At 42.3% G+C, this 14,509-nt stretch overlaps 1 protein-coding gene across 2 annotated transcripts in view; it reads left to right on the forward strand.

The window, feature by feature from the left end:
• BMP3 (bone morphogenetic protein 3) overlaps window positions 1–14,509 on the forward strand; it is a 186,869-nt gene that overhangs the window by 133,456 nt on the left and 38,904 nt on the right. The window lies entirely within an intron of this gene.

Below are 14,509 nucleotides of genomic sequence, written 5' to 3' on the forward strand. Positions count from 1 at the left end.
GATACATCCTCTAAAATATTTGTTAGGGATTGTATGATAAATATTGTGCAAAGAGCTGGGAACATAATGAATTCTATGGAATAATTTAAGGGATGTCTCTGTAACATTTATACCATCTTTGAGGTGTAAGAGAGATTCGTAGGTCTTCCTCCCATTATTCCATGGCCTTTAATTTCGAATCATCTCTTGGTTGATTAAATATAGTATATAGCTGTGATATGAGGCCATTTCCCAATGGATCATATAAACATTTTAATTCAAAATTTCTAGGTTTTGGATATGGTGCATTGATGGTTAAAGTATGTAAAAAGTGAAAAATTTGTTCTAGTCTGAAATTTTCAGATGTTGGTACTTGATATTTTGTGATGAACTCTTTTTTCGACATTAATTGAAAGTGGGAAGGTAAGCGCTGTAACCTAGTTAACTTGTTTTGTTTCCACCAAGTGTGATTCTTGGAGGCTACACCCGGAGGGAACATGGGGTGAATTGAAATCTATTAGCTCTCCAGATACGTAGTGGATGAAATGTGTATGGCGAGTGTACAGTATAGCTAGATCTTTTGGTAATGGTCCAGTGGCCCAAGTCAGACTTTGCAAGGAGTAAGGCGCTATCTGGGAACTTTCTATCTGTGACTAGATAGGTGCATGTTGTTCAGCAGTCACTGCTGCAAGTTGAGCAATCTGAGCCGCCTTATAATATAGAGCAAAGTTCGGCACAGAAACTCCTCCTTGCCGTTTGTGTCTAAATAGAGATTGCTGGGAAATACGAGATTTTTTATTGTTCCAAAAAAAAAATTCATATTTGTGAGTTTATCATTTTAAATGTCAATGAGGGTATTGGAATTGGTAGAGAGCGGAACAAATATAAAAATTGGGGTAAACTTACCATTTTTATTGAGTTAATTCTGCCTAAAAAAGAAAATTATGATTCTCCAGGTCATTATGAGTTCACAGACTCCAAACGTGTCTAGGTTATTTTTTTATTTAAGTGGTGAAAAAAAATCGAAACTTTGGTTTAAAAAAAAAAAAAAATGGCGCTATTTTTACCTGTAGCGTCTCCATTTTTTGTGATTTGGGGCTAGGTGAGGATTTAATTTTTGCATGCCGAGCTGATGTTTTTATTGATTCCAAATTGGATGTAGATACAATCTTTTCATCACCCGTTATTACACTTTATTACAATGTAGCGGTGACCAAAAAACGTAACTCTAGCGTTTTGAATTTTTTTCTCCTTATAACGTTTATCAATCGGGTTAATTCTTTTTTTTATATTGATAGATCAAGCAGTTCTGAACTTGGCAATACCAAATATCTGTATGTTTGATATTTTTTTTATTTTATTTTGAATGGAGGGAAAGGGGAGTGATTTGAACTTTTATATTTTTAAAAACATTTTTTTTAGTTTTTACATGCTTCAATAGTCTCCATGGAAGACTAGAAGCTGCAGTTGTCTGATCGGCTCTGCTACATACAGGCGATTGCTCATAGCAATCCGGCTATGACAACCATAGAGGTCTGCTGGAGACATCTGGTTGTCATGCTAACAATCACGTGAGGGGTCACCGATGGGCAGGATTTCTGGCGCGCTTACCAGAAGCATGAGTTAAATGCCGCTGTCAGAGTTTGACAGTGGCATTTAACCGGTTTACAGCCGCGGGTGGACTAAGATGTGGGCTCAGATGTGGACTCAGAGTCGGAGACCACATGAAAGGGAGGGATTCCGACGTGGGCTTACTATAACGCCTAACATTGGAAAAAGGTTAAATGATTTTGATTAGGAAAGGTGTCCTGATTCCTCACTGCAGCACAATTTTATCGAAACAATTTGGATTAGCAAATACATCTTCCTGCATGAACCCCTATATTAGGCCTAACGATTTTTAAGTGGAAATGTGGCCTTCTGATTTCTCACTGCAACACAGTTTTATCACAAATGATTTGGATTACCAAATTGGGCATCCTGGCTGAACTCCTATATAAGACCTAACAATTTTTAGGAGGAAATCTGACCTTCTGATTCCTCCGTGCAACACAGTTTTTGTTCAAACAATTTCGATTAGCAAATGGGGCCTCCTGAGACTGCATCACGGTTTTAGCAAAATCTAGTTAGATGCTGGAAGATCGATTTCACACAGAACAGGTTTCTATCTAGTTAACTGACAAGTTCACTTTCAACAGCAGCAGCACTAACAGTTGCATCTCCTCTGCACTGTGATACTGAGAAAATGGTGCCAGCAAAACAAGATGTCCGCTTTTAAGGCCGGTTTCACACGTTAGTGTCTTCAGTACGTGTAGTGACAGTTTTCTCACGTACTGGAGACACTGACACACGTAGACCCATTCAAATGAATGGGTCTATGCACATGTCAGCGTGTTTTGATAGACCTTGTGTCCGTGTGCAAAACACGCAGACATGTCCGTTTTTACCCGGACACATGGGCCGCAAAACGTGCCACACACATGCACACTGAGAACAGTGTACACTGTCCTCCATGTGCACAGACGGCCGCCGGGGAAGCAGCGCTACTGTAAGCGCTGTTCCCCTGCGTGTGGTGCTGAACGCGGCTTTCATCCATTGTCCCCTACTCTGCCAGTGAGCAGGGGACAATGAAAGAAAGAAAAACCCTCTGTGGGGTCCCCCCTATGTTTTTCAACCAACCCGGCTTTGAGCTTTGCTCGATTCTTCCCACTTGCCCTGTAGCAGTGGCGAGTGGGGTAATGAGGGGCTAATGTCACCTTCCTATTAAGCCGGCATAGTAATAACATTAAGCCGGCTTAGTAATGGAGAGGTGTCAGTAAGACACCTCTCCATTTCTAATCCTTTAGTTAGTAAAGGGTTAATAAAACACCACACAGCAGTAAGAATAAAGTCTTTTAATGAAATCAGACAAATAAAGTTTTCCATCTTTATTAGTCTGCCATTCCAAGCAAAGCCCTCAATCTCTTGTAAAAAAAAAAAAAAATGTAAAAATAACAAACCAACAATATACCATACTGTCCGGCGTACAGTCAGTCACATGCCGTAATCCATATCTGGGGAATAGACAGTTTACAACCGGGAGCGGTGCTAATGTGACTAGCCCGGCTGTAAACTACTGGGGAATGAATGATACGCAGCGGGTGCAAACTTCGTAATTAGCGGTGACGTCACTGAGTCTGTGCTCTCACGCCGGCATGAACTCCTTTGACCTCAGGACCGTGAGAGAATACAAGTGATGAGGTCACGGCAGTTCAAGCTCTGTCAGAGTAACCTCATCACTTACATTCTCCCATGGTCCTGAGGTCACAAGAGTTCATGCCGGCGATCGAGCACAGACTCAGTGATGTCAGCGCTAGTTGCTGAGCTTGTGCCCGATGCGTAGCATTCATTCCTTCTCCTCTGCTCGCGCTGCTCAGCGGCCGAGCAAGGGAGAAGGGATGACAGCCGGCTTCAACACCAGCCGCCAGGGAACAGCGCTTACAGTAGCACTACTTCCCTGGCGGCCACAAAAAGGGGAGCGAAGAAAGACTAGACTAATGATGGTATGCACTTCCACATAATAAAATTTAAAAAAACTTTATTTCACCTTGAACACAATAAACGTAAAAACATTTAAAATACAACACGCAACCCAATAACCATCACCCCCATAAAGACGGACTAAATGGACCAAAAAAAATGAAGCCCAAACATGCAAAGAAAAACACAAATATGATGAACCATGCTCATAACATATGTAAAATACACCATGGCAATCATAAATTATACCATGTCAATCATGGAATATTAGATGAGCTGGCGGCCGTCCGTGTGGTACTGATGCTTCACACGGTTGCCACATGTGTGTCGCACAAAGTACACACACAGACACTGATATCTCCTGTACCATTTTTTCCAGTACCGGAAATATCAGGACATATGAAACCGGCCTTATATGGGCAGGGACATTTGACTTCGGCAGCCACAGAAGACCTTGAGTCATGATGTTGTGGATGGTTTCTGTGCCCTAATTGGCTATCGGAATGTACACACATTAAGTTATTTAAGAAAAAAATAAAGAAAAAAAATTACACTCTGCAGTTCCTCTGACCGAGACACACCCCACCTCCTCCCCTCATCACACATGTTACCCCATCCCCCACTGCTCATCATACAGCACCACTATTCTAGCCAAAGTCATAACAAAAACATTAGGGAAACGCGATGATTTACTGAACTGTGACCGAATTTTCCTGACCAAAAAGTGGACAACTTGTTTATCATCACTGTGTGAAGGTCCTGAAAGGGCTGTATTGATTCTTCTGAAAAAATAGATGGATAACAAATGCTTGAGCTTGAGCCTGATGTGATAGAAGAGAGCTGACCGCAGTCTTTCGAACAAAAAATATACCGTATATACTCAAGTATAAGCCGACCCGAGTATAAGCCGACGCCCCTAATTTTGCCACAAAAAACTGGGAAAACTTATTGACTCGAGTATAAGCCTAGGGTGGAAAATGCAGCAGCTACCGGTGAATTTCAAAAATAAAAATAGATGCTCCATACCGTTCATTATGGCCCCATAGCTGTGCCATATAGTGCTCTGCACCGTTCATTATTGCCCCATAGCTGTACCATAGAAAGCTGTGCCATATAGTGCTCTGCACCATTCATTATTGCCCCATAGCTGTGCCATATAGTGCTCTGCACCGTTCATTATTGCCCCATAGCTGTACCATAGAAAGCTGTGCCATATAGTGCTCTGCACGTTCATTATTGCCCCATAGCTGTGCCATATAGTGCTCTGCACAGTTCATTATTGCCCCATAGCTGTGCCATATAGTGCTCTGCACCGTTCATTATTGCCCCATAGCTGTGCCATATAATGCTCTGCACCGTTCATTATTGCCCCATAGCTGTACCATAGAAAGCTGTGCCATATAGAGCTCTGCACCATTCATTATTGCCTCATAGCTGTGCCATATAGTGCTCTGCACCGTTCATTATTGCCCCATAGCTGTACCATAGAAAGCTGTGCCATATAGTGCTCTGCACGTTCATTATTGCCCCATAGCTGTGCCATATAGTGCTCTGCACCGTTCATTATTGCCCCATAGCTGTGCCATATAATGCTCTGCACCGTTCATTATTGCCCCATAGATGTACCATAGAAAGCTGTGCCATTGCTGCTGCTGCTGCAATAAAAAAAAAATGACATACTCACCTCTCTTGCTTGCAGCTCATCAGCGTCCCGTCCCGGCGTCTCTCTGCACTGACTGATCAGGCAGAGGGCGGCGCACACACTATATGCGTCATCGCGCCCTCTGACCTGCACAGTCAGTGCGGAGAGACGCCGGGAAGATGGAGCGGCGCCCGGCGTGTGGAACGCGGACAGGTGAATATGTAATACTTACCTGCTCCCGGCGTCCCGCTCCATCCCCCGGACAGCTGGTTTTCGGTGCCGCAGCCTCTTCCTCTATCAGCGGTCACCGTTACCGCTCATTAGAGAAATGAATATGTGGCTCCACCCCTATGGGAGTGGAGTCTATATTCATTTCTCTAATGAGCGGTCCCACGTGACCGCTGAACAGGGGAAGAGCTGCAGCACCCGGAGACCATGGGACGGGCAGGGACAGCGCCAGGAGCCCCGGAAGCAGGTAAGTATGCCTCAGCGCCCTCTCCCCCTCACCCGCCGACCCTGCCGCCGACCGGGACTCGAGTATAAGCCGAGAAGGGCACTTTCAGCCCAAAAATTTGGGCTAAAAATCTCGGCTTATACTCGAGTATATATGGTATTCAAAATTGTTCACCGGTGAATAAGGCTGCTTTCACACATCAGTTTTTTGCCGTCATTTTCGACGGATCCGACTAGCTGATCCAGCTAATTGGATCCCCAAAAAATTGGAGCATGCTTGGTTAAAAAAAACGGAACCCATCGCCGGATTCCGTCATTTGACGAATCCGGCACCATAGGGCTCCATTGTAGCAAACGAAGGATCCGTCGCCGTCCGATTTTTCGACGGACACAAAAAACATTACTATGGCCGTTTTCTCCAGCCGCCGGAAAACCAATTTTCAACGGATCCGGCAAAAAAACTGATGAAACGTGAGGCCATCCGTCGCAATCCATCACTAATACAAGTCTATGAGAAAAAAACAGATCCGGCGGCAACTTTTGCCGGATTCGTTTTTTTCAGAATTCGACAGATTGTGCCTGACGGCAAAAAAATGATGTGTGAAAGCAGCCTTATTGATCGCAAAAAATAAAAAATCTGTACTGTAGAATCAATATTTTTTTGTCACTTCCCCAACCAAGAATTGGAATAAAGAGAGATCAGAAAGTCAAATGTACATCAAAATTGTGCCAGTAAAAACTAGAACTCATCCAACAAAAAGAAAAGCTCTCTAAAACTCTACTGACCCAAAAATAGGTTATGGCTCTTACAATATGGTGACTGAAACCAATTTGTTGTTACATGTTTTTCGGTGGAGATATGTGCCGTTGGAAAAAGCTGTTGCTCGCCTCTTAATGGGCCTTCTTCTCAATGCTTTTAGTATTATTGTGCGGTTCTCCCGACTCAATGTACCTGTAGGTCTATATATCTCTGAAGTCTTTCCCACATAAATCTATAAATTCATAATATTATTTTTTTTGTCTCTTAGCCTAAATGATTAATTTTTATAGTTTTAAGTAATAAAAAAAATAAAAAAAATTAATATCTATAAAACTATACTGATCCGTAAAATAAAGTTAATCGTCATTTTTACTAAAAAAAATAAAATAGTTTTTCAGTACATGGTATGGCATTTTTTACCCCTTACAATTGCTGAAAAAGTCTTTTTTATGTTATATGAAGTTTCATTTCTACTGTCACATCTTGATTTTTTTCTTTCAATGAACAATTGACAGCCAAAATAGCCAAAGTGTGCCATAGTGAATGGCTCCTAACCTAAATATGTTTATCATAGATGTTCTATATAGAACACTTGACCCCTGTTTGATGTGATCAGAAAACTTTTATAAGTTATGCTTAAGAAATTTAGAGATGTTTAGACCAAAAAGAATACAGTAGTTTATCTAAGACTGAATGTTTGAACAAAGTTGAAAAGATGAATATTTTTGGTTGGAGTTCAATAAATTAATCATATAGAATGTTACACATGTTGTCCCTCCCAATTTAATAGGTCTGCCTAGTAACAACTCTAACAACACTTTCCTCGCCCTTTTTAAAGTGAGAAAATCTGACGTGTTGTCAATACTTTTCCACATTAGAGAAAAACCTCACTACCTCTTCTAACAGATAGGTGTGTTATATGAAAATGTATTTTCCTGTTTACGCTTTCAAATTACTTCAAACATTACTGAAACACTGTGTATTTTCTATACCAACCATTCCCTTAAATAATTTTTATGTAAAATCTTGCTTTTTTTCAACTCAGTTGTTACCAGCAATTTCTTTATATTAGCCTCTTCCTTCCACATTAACGGTAAACCTGACTTTCACAGCAGCATCTACAGGTTTCCTTTGAACTAATATTCCACTTCTGTTCATTTCTGTAGACTGCAGAGCAGCTGAGCTCATTGACTGGCTGCAGCGGTGATGTGCTCTGTAGTCATAACATCACTGCTGCAGCCAGTAAACGAAGTAACATCTGTTACTCAGCTGCTGCTCAAGTTTGAGCTGCTGCGCCCTCATAGCGAGCTGCGGCAATATCTATTTTAGCCTAGGCAACTTACCTAACCCCACGTCAGTCCTTTATATTTATATTTGCCCACACACATTCCACAGTATCCTCCACACACAGTATGATGACCCTACTGTACACCCCCCTCCGTCAATCCCCCGACAAAGAAAAGTGACCTCTATCACAGTATGATTCTCCAATTGTAATCCTAACGCAGCCATCCATACAGTTTAATGGCCACAAAAAATGCTCCATACAGTATAATGGGCTGCACATAGTCCTCCATACAGTATAAGTGTGCCCTGTATTGCCTTTCATATAGTATAACAGCCTCATATAGTTCTTCATACAGTGTAATAGCCCCACATAGTGCTCCATACAGTATAATGGCCCCACATAGTGCTCCATACAGTATAATGGCCTCACATAGTGCTCAATACAGTATAATGGCCCCATATATTGCTCCACGCAGTATAATGGCCTCACATAGTTCTCCATACAGTAAAATGGACCCACATAGTGCTCTATACTGTATAATGGCCTCAAAAAGTGCTCCATACAGTATAATGGCCACACGTAGTGCTCCAAACAGTATAATAGCCCAACATTGTTCTCAATATAGTATAATGGCCTAACTTCGTGCTCCATACAGTATAAGGGCCCACACATAGTGCTCCATAGAGTGTAATGGCCTCACATAGTGCTCAATACGGAATAAAGGGCCCCACAAAGTGCTCCACACAGTATAATGGGCACCATTAAAAAAGTACCTCTGTCCGTTCCCCTGCTGCTCCAGTTCCTATGGTGTCTTCAAATTCTCCTTACATCTCGGTACAGCTGGTGCATTGTAAAGACGTCATCACGCCCGCTTGGAGGTCAGACTCAGAGGGGGAATGATGGAAGAAGGAGCATCAGCTGACCCTCCTTCTGCCATGATTGCTGCATCAGCATCTAGGATGCCAATTTAGTTGAAAGCGCAATGCCGGGTGGTCACGGGCCAAATATTCTTAGGGGACTCGCCTGGCGTCGCAGGCCAAATATACTCACCCTGTGGGCCATAGGTTGATATATGTGGTCTAGATAGTGGCTGAAAACCTGCCAAGACCTTCAGGTCACATGAGAATTTCACGTGACCTGACTGTCCTTGCAGACATAATGGTGAAGCATTGATCTGTCGGCTCCTTGCTCCGCTATTGTATTCAGCTGTATTTGTGTTAGTGACATACCTCCCACCTCCCGGGACAGTTCCCCTATTTGGGGACTGTCCCGCTAGATCTGGGATGGGTGCGAGGTATGTTTTTGTTCAACATTTTACTTGCTAATTTTGTCTCTAAAGGGATGTAATGTTCTTCACATTAGCTGTGTGCTATATAATTGCTCCCAACTATAACAACTGTTTATTCTTGAATTTCAAACAATCAAAAAATAAAGATGAGAACGCAAAGCTTAGTTGTACTAAAGAGAAATATTGATCACTAGATTCTAGAGGTACCATCTATGTCCTGATTCTACCCATTACATGCTGACAATAAATCTCAAAGGGTTATAAAAATGAATCTCCTTAACTAATGATCTGCCTTAAATTAAGCCCCAAATTGCACTTTTTTCATTTTAAACTCACGCTGGTGTAACAGAACTGTAAATCTCTGTGCCTTTGCCGGTTCAGGCTCCGATAATGTAATGCTTTATAACACAGCACCACCTACTGGCCTTCGTTATATATCTCTTGGATGTACACATTTCAACTTATGATGCTAAGTTATCCTTTAGCTCCATGTAATAGATCCTATCTCAAGCTCTCACTTTGTATCTGATATTTTAATCATCAAGTAATAGTTTAAGAAATTACAATTCTCCATTATTTACTAAGTAACTTCTAAATGTTTTTCTGAGTGCATGTTTTAATTGCATGAAGCATAGTAGTCATCAGTGTTCTTTCATATTCTTATCTTGCATTCTAAATTCAGTAAGATATGACTCTGAAAATAAACACAAGGTGTTCACCAGAGTATACAAGTCTTGGCGATATGGAGGCACGTGTGGTGTTGGAGCTAAAAAGTGTATCGGTGACATGGCTGCAATTTGGTGCCACTCATTATTTCTGCAGATTAATTCAATGAAAGAAACTTACGTCTGACATTGAGATTATAGTCTAGTTTGTGCTGGTTCTGTAAATGTATTAGGAAGCAGAAATAATTCTACTGATAACCCGGTAGTGATGTGGAGAAGATGTCAGGTATGTTGATTATTCACAGTGAATGTTGCAATTTTTAGATCAGTCACGGTACTTAGATTGTTCAGCCATGAATATCATTTTTTAAGCCAGCTTAGACCTTGTTTGCCTTCAGAAGACCATCAAATAAAGAAATGATGCACTAAAAAAATAAAAAGAAACATATGCATTTAAAAATCCTGAAAATCTTTAATTTATTGTTTAATTTACATGTCTAAAAATATACATAATTGTAAAAAGATATATTTTTTCATTAGGGTCTTGGATCCAGCGTACTAGAGTGTTATAGAAGTAGTATATGTTATATCTAATATGCCAATGGGAGATGCCTCCATGACAAACTCACTTGTGTTTTCCACATTTCATGATGGTTCTTTCCGGTGAAGGCTCATCATAGCTGACAGTCGCTGCTCTACATTAGCGAACACATCTCATTTAATCTTTCTGTCCATGCTTCATAATTTAATATTCTCGCACTAATTAGGTTTTGTTCAATTTCTGACAGCTCACTTTGGGAAGTCTTTCTCCCGAGTGAAGGCCATAATGAGCATAGATGTAATCAGGTTATTAATGATTGGGCACATAGTGTCTGTAAATGAATGAGCCCGGTTCTCATAATGTTTGGTCACTTTCCAGCCCGGACTAGATGCACACACATGCTGTACTTTACTTACATTTTCCACAAAGCTCCATTTTACAGCTCTCCAGCGTTTCTTTGCATGAGAGGCAGTGTTTCTGCCAGTTTCACCAGTGTGGGCGCAGCCACAGCCCAAGAAGGGAGCTTAGCAAGATGGATAAAAAAAAAGTGTTTTCTCTTTGTATTGGAATTGTATCCATGGACTTTCGAAGTTAGGGAAAATATCATATGTGATGGCTTTTCTAATGATTGCTTTAGAAGTTATATAAACGGAAAGTTGCTGGAAATTGTTGAGATGGTACTTTTTGAAGCTTAAAATGCTTTTTTTATTAAATGTGTTGACAGCGTAATGAAAAGGATCATTCTTCTTAATGAAAAAAGGAAAATAATTATTTCAAGACGATCTCTCAGTTGTCTTGCTCATCGCTTTGTGATGCTTCCTCCTTTCTGGCTTGTATGGATGTAGTCAACTTCTGCATAAGAGCGTCATCTACTTGCTTATCTACCTCTCTTAACATAATGGTTCCACACCAGATTTTCAGCCTCATGTGCTCTATTCTTTAATTCTGGTAATATTGCCCACATCCTTGAAGAAAAGAATTAGTAATGTTCAGTTCAATACCAATAAGCCTAAAGAAGTCTAGCTTTTCACCATGATTGTATCACGTTGAGTTAGACAAGTTCTTGTTATGTGACCTATTAGGCTTCTTTCACACTAGCGTCGTACTCGGCCCGTCGCAGTGCGTCGGGCCGACGTACCGACGCTAGCGTTATTGGCGCTGCACAACGGGTGCAGCGGATGCTGTTTTTCAGCGCATCCACTGCCCCATTGTGAGGTGCGGGGAGGAGGGGGTGGAGTTCCGGCCGCGCATGCGCGGTCGGAAATGGCGGACCGTCGGCACAAAAAAAGTTACATGTAGCTTTTTTTGTGCCGACAGTCCGCCAAAGCACAACGCATCCGTCGCACGACGGATGCGACGTGTGGCAATCCGTCGCAATGCGTCGCTAATGTAAGTCTATGGAGAAAAAACGCATCCTGCAAGCACTTTTGCAGGATGCGTTTTTTGTCCAAAACGACGCATTGCGACGGAGGACAAAAAACGCCAGTGTGAAAGTAGCCTTAGTGCAGATTGACCTTGTAGAACAAAGGGCAGCTGTTGATTTCAGTGTGCACTTTGATGTAGCAGACACTTTTCTATTTTCTTAGTATACTATAAATGGAATACAACAATGCTTATTCTGATAGTAACACGGTAGTGATGGGTGAGTGTGCTCGGCACTGCTCAATTCAAAAGAAAAATGCTCGAGTATCACATTTCAACTCCATTATGCTCGCTGCTCGTGTGGAGCATGTCTGAGCGTCTGACGTGCTCAATTCCAATTTAGAATGTACATATTTTTATCTTTAAGTCTTGAAAGCAAAGCACCAAGAAATTTGCACTTAGCTTACCATTTTTTGCTATGGATATATCTGTAACTATAAGGCTATGTGCACACGTTGCGGATTAGCCTTAGGAATTTCTGGTGCAGATTCTGCACTGCGTTTTTTACCCCTGCGGATTTCTATAATGCAGGGCTGCCACTAGAAATTTCGGGGTCCCATACTGGCAAAATTTCCAGGGCCCCATTGAGACTCCGCCCAGGCTCCACCCCAGCCCCGCCTCCACGCTCCACCCCTCAAACTGTCCACAGTCCCACCACTCTCTTGGAAAATCTCCACTTCTCACCTATCACACATTGACAGTTCCCATCACCAGATCACACATATAGCCGGCAGCTTTTGTTTTGGCCAAAAGATTTTTTAAGCCACCCTAAATGACAAGGTACACACTTTTGGCCAGGCCCTACTCTACTGTAACCTATTAAATATTTGTTAAAATATACAATACAATTTAGGGATATTTTTATTTATTTTTCAATTTTTAAAATGACCTATAATACCACATACAAGGAGCAAATACCACAGCACCATGACCAGACACCATATTATCACCGCAGTGACCTATAATACTATCTACAAGGCACAAATACCACCACACCATGACCAGATGACATATTACCACCACAGTGATCGAATAATATCAAATACAAGGAACAAATACCACAACATCATGACCAGACCACATATTACCACCACATAGTGACTGAATACTACAATACTGATCAATAATAAAAAAAAAACACAATACCATCACCATAAGTGCCATTATACACAGGAGATATGTACTTAGTATGCAGTGTCTGTGTACAGGTAATACAGTGATCACCAGTGACATTATACACAGGAGCTCTGTATATAGTGTATAGGTAATCCAGTGATCACCGGTGACATTATACACAGGACCTCTGTATATAGTATACAGTGTATAGTGTCAGTGTATAGGTAACACACTGACTCACCAGTGACGTCTCTAGGTGAAGTCCTTCATCTTTCATCCCGCACAGACCGCCATCACTTCATCCAGCCAGGACTCGTCTCTGCAGGAAATAACACAGTTATCTCGAGTTCCACTTGCAGAACACATTACTTAATTTTCCCAACTTCTACATTACACCACATGAAGAAGGAGACATAGTTTCACTCTACACAGTAATAGGACCGCCCCTCCATTTAAAACAGTGTACTCAAAAAATAAAATAAATACATCACTGCAGTAATAATATCCCTTAATTAGCCCCTATGGTAATAATATTCGCCATCCTAGCCCCCGTGTGTCTCATTCCTGGCGTCAGCCATATGTTCTCCCATCCTGCCCTAATGAGTATCCATCCTGCCCCATATGATCTCCCCATCCTGCCCCATCTGTCTCCATCGTATGCATCCTGCCCCATCCGTCTCCAATCCTGCCTCCAGTGTCTCCAATCATGCCCGTATCACCATTCTGCCTCATCTGTCTCCAGTCATGCCCCATCTGTCTCCAGTCATGCCCCAGTGTCTCCAGTCATGCCCCAGTGTCTCCAGTCATGCCCCTGTGTGTCCAGCGTTCTGCCCCAGTGTGTCCAGCGTTCTGCCCCAGTGTGTCCAGCGTTCTGCCCCAGTGTGTCCAGCGTTCTGCCCCAGTGTGTCCAGCGTTCTGCCCCAGTGTGTCCAGCGTTCTGCCCCAGTGTGTCCAGCGTTCTGCCCTGGGCCCCCCGGATCGCCGCTCAAAATAAAAAAAAATAAAAAAAGTTCTTCTTACCTGCCGCGCTCCTGCTCTCTCCACGCAGCTGAAGCGTGCACTCGCCACCAACTGACAATGACGCCAGATGTCGGCGACATGCACGCTGCGGCTGACGTCAGCTACCAGCCTCAGATTGGCTGGCGGCTGTTAACTATTGACGTGCGGGCGCGGGCGTCAATAGCGTTAAACAGCTGCAGCGCCGGCCGCCGCTAAGGGCCCCCCTCTGCCCACCGGGCCCCATACACCAGTCACGGCTGTAATGCCCTGATGGCGGCCCTGCTATAATGGAATGGGTACAAAAACGCTGCAGATCCGCAAAAAAGAAGTGACATGCTACTTCTTTTAATCCGCAGCGTTTCCACACCGGATTTTCCGCAGCGTGTGCACAGCTTTTTTTTTTCTCATTGATTTATATTGTACTGTAAATCAATTGCGGATCTGCAGCATTTCTGCACCGCACATATCCTTAGGTCAACTGGTTTAAAAAGTCTACTTTATTTTGCCAGCCCTGTAATATGCTCTATAAATGCCATATTTTCGGTTTTGGTTTTGTTCCAAGTACCCTATGTTATTTACACGTACTTTTACCATTTGTTTATTTACTTACTGTAGGATATTTGTTCAGTTATAATCCCAGGCTCTGTGTGATATTGGCGACAGTGTGAATGCGCATCCACTCATTGCACTTATACCAACAGGAGTGGTAACCATTTTTTCAGTTTTGCATGTTGAAGGGAACCTGACAGCTTATGGATGCTGCTGCAACCATGGCCAGCATGTATCAGACAATGATCCTATGGTATGTTTGACTCTGAAATGCTGCAGACTTTTCAG

Source organism: Ranitomeya variabilis, chromosome 1, assembly GCF_051348905.1.
Source record: "Ranitomeya variabilis isolate aRanVar5 chromosome 1, aRanVar5.hap1, whole genome shotgun sequence".
Taxonomy (NCBI): Eukaryota; Metazoa; Chordata; class Amphibia; order Anura; family Dendrobatidae; genus Ranitomeya; species Ranitomeya variabilis.